The following is a 3191-nucleotide window of genomic DNA, read 5'->3' on the forward strand; positions in this document are numbered from 1 at the left end:
CAAAAAAATTTCTGGTATATGTATTGAAGAAATGTGCACGTAAGTGGACTCATGCAGTTTAAGCCTGTGTTGCTCAAGGGTCAACTGTATACCATGTGTTTCTCCATTGTGCTATTGATAGACATGTGGGTTGTTCTCAGTTGTTATATATTATGAATAAAGCTGTTGTGAACATTAGTCTTTTAGTGGATATACATTTTCTTATCTCTTTGTTAAATGCCTAGGAGTGAAATTGAAGTGTAATAAGGTAAATGCATGTTTAACTTTATAAAAAAACTGCCAAAATGTTTTCAAAAAAAAAAAAAAGCTGTATATTTTACACACCTAGTTGCAATGTATAGGGGTCCCAGTTGTTCCACATCCTTGCCAGTACTTGTTATTATTAGTCATTTTAGTTCTAGACATTGTAGTACTGTGAAATGGCATCTCATTGTGGTTCAATGTGCATTTTCCAGAAGATTAGTAACATCGGGTATCTTTCCATGTGTTTATTAACTATATTTTCTTTCACAAAGTGCCTTTTCAAGACTTCTGCCTGGTTTTTTTTAATTGAATTGTTTGTCATTTATTATTGAGTTTGGGAGTTATTTATATATTCTGAATTATATATTCCAGATACAAGTCCCCTGTCATTGTTCTGTATTCAGAATATTTTCCTCCAGTCTGTGGCTTGTCTTTTGATTTTCCTAATAATATCCTTTGAAGAGTAGAAAGTTTTTATTTTGATAAAGTCTAATTTATTTTTATCTTTTATGTTTAAGAAATCTTTGCCTACTCTAAAGTTAAAAAAGCATCTTGTATTACACAAATGTTATAGTTTTGACTTTTATATTTAGATCTAAAATCCATTTTGAATTAATTTTGGTTTATGGCATGAGGAAAACATCAAAATTAACTTTTTAACACAAATGTCCAGTTGTTTCCACATCACTTACTATATAAAAGAAAAACACTTTACTTTCTCAATTTAATTACTTTAAAATCTTTTCAAAAAATCAGTTGTGGGTATGTGGGTCTATTTCTGAATTTTCTTCTGTTTCATTGCTCTATATGTCATTTCTATTTCAAGACCGCATTGTCATGATGAGCAGAGCTTTTTAATAAACCTAAAAATTAGGTAATATAAGTCTCCCAACTTTGTTGTTTTTAAAAATTGTTTTGGCTATTCTTGGTCACTTGTATTTCTATATAAATTATAAAATCAACTTGCCAATTTCTTCAAAAACATTTCCTGGTATTTTGACTAGGATAGCACTAAATCTGTAAACAAATTTAATACAACTGACATCTAAACAATACTTAGTCTATCCATGAACACAGTATATCTCATTACTTATCTAAGTCTTTTTAAATTTCACTCAGCAATGCTTAATAGTTTTCAGTGTGGACATCTTGAATTTGTTTCATTTGGTTTCTTCCTAGATTCTGGAATTTTTGGTTTACCTTTAAGATAACCTTTTTATTTTGGAATAGTTTTAGATTTACAAAAAAATTGTGAGGCTAGCATAAAGAGTTTCCATATACTAAATCGGAACCAATATATAACCAGTTTCCCCCATCATTAATATCTTACCTTTGTGTGGTACATTTGTCACAACTAATTAACCAAGATTGATAAACTATTATGAAGTGAAGTCTATACTTTATTCAGACTTCCTTAGTTTTTATCTAGCATCCTTTTCCTGTTCCAGGATCTCATCCAAAGTACCATATTACACTTAGTTCTTATGTATTCTTAGGCTCCCCTTGGCTGTGACAATGTCAATTTACTTTTTATTACCTTCACGATATTACAATTTTTCTCCAAAATGTTAGGGATACTGAATATACATACGTAAAAGAGTGAAACTGGACCCTAACCTCATGCAATATACAAAAATTAACATTAAATGTATCAGTGACCTAAATATAAAAGCTAAACCATAAAACTCTTAGGAAAAAACCATAGGACTAAATCTTCATGATCTTGGATTCAGCCATAGGTTCTTAGACATGATACAACAACAAAATTAAAAGTAGATAAAGTAGTTTACACCAAAATAAAAATGATTTTGTAATTTCAAAGGCCATTACCAAGAAAATTAAAAGACAGCCTATGAAATGTGATAGGATATTTGTAAATCATATATTGATAAGGATCTAGCATTGAGAGTAAATAAAGAGCTCTTACAACTCAACAGTAAAAACAAACGAATTTAAAAGTGCACAAATGCCTTGAATAGACACTTTTCCAAAGAAGATATACCAACCAAGAAATGGCGAACAAGCACATGAAAAGACATTTGACATCACTAAGCCTAGGGAAAACGTAAACACAATGAGAGCTATTTCACACCTACTATGATGGCTACAATCAAAAAATGGAAAATGGAAGTACTGGTGAGGATGTGGAGAAACTGAAACTCACATACATTTTTGATATGAATGTAAAGTGGTACAGACACCATGGAAAATAATTTGTCAGTTCTTCAAAATGTTAAACATAGAATTACCATGTGATCCAGCAATTCTTTTGCTAGGTATATACCCACAAGAATTGAAAAAGATAAGTACATGTACATGCATTTTCATAGCAGCACTATTCACAATAGCCAAAAGGTGGAAACAACCCACATGTCCACCAACAGATGAATGGATAAGCCAACTGTGACAGATACATACAATGGAACATTATTCAGCCTTAAAAAAAGAATGAAGCATTGATACATGCTACAATGTAGATGAACCGTGAAAATATTCTGCCACGTGAAAAAAGCCAGACACGAAAGGTCACCTACTACATGATTCCATTTATAGGAAAAACCTATAGAAGAAGAACATAAATTGTGGTTACCAGGGATCAGATTTGGGGAGTAGACAGTGACTGCTTCCCAGGCACAAGTTTTCATTTGGAGTATGAAAATGTTTTGGAACTAGATAGAGGTGATGGTTGTACACCATTGTTAATGTACTAAATACCACTGAATTACATTTACTTTTAAATGACTAAGTTTATGTTGCATAAATTTCACCTCAATGAAAAAAAGAGAGACAAATAATGGTAGGGACGTTTGTCTATTTAGTCATTGCTGTATCTCTAGCTACTTTAAAAGTACCTAGCATGCAGACGGCTCTCGATAAGTATCACTGAATGAATGCAATACAGCTCATGTTTTTTAAGCTTAGGAATTGTATTGCATAGCTATAGCTAA

Source organism: Cebus imitator, unplaced genomic scaffold (genome assembly GCF_001604975.1).
Source record: "Cebus imitator isolate Cc_AM_T3 unplaced genomic scaffold, Cebus_imitator-1.0 Scaffold48, whole genome shotgun sequence".
Taxonomy (NCBI): domain Eukaryota; kingdom Metazoa; phylum Chordata; class Mammalia; order Primates; family Cebidae; genus Cebus; species Cebus imitator.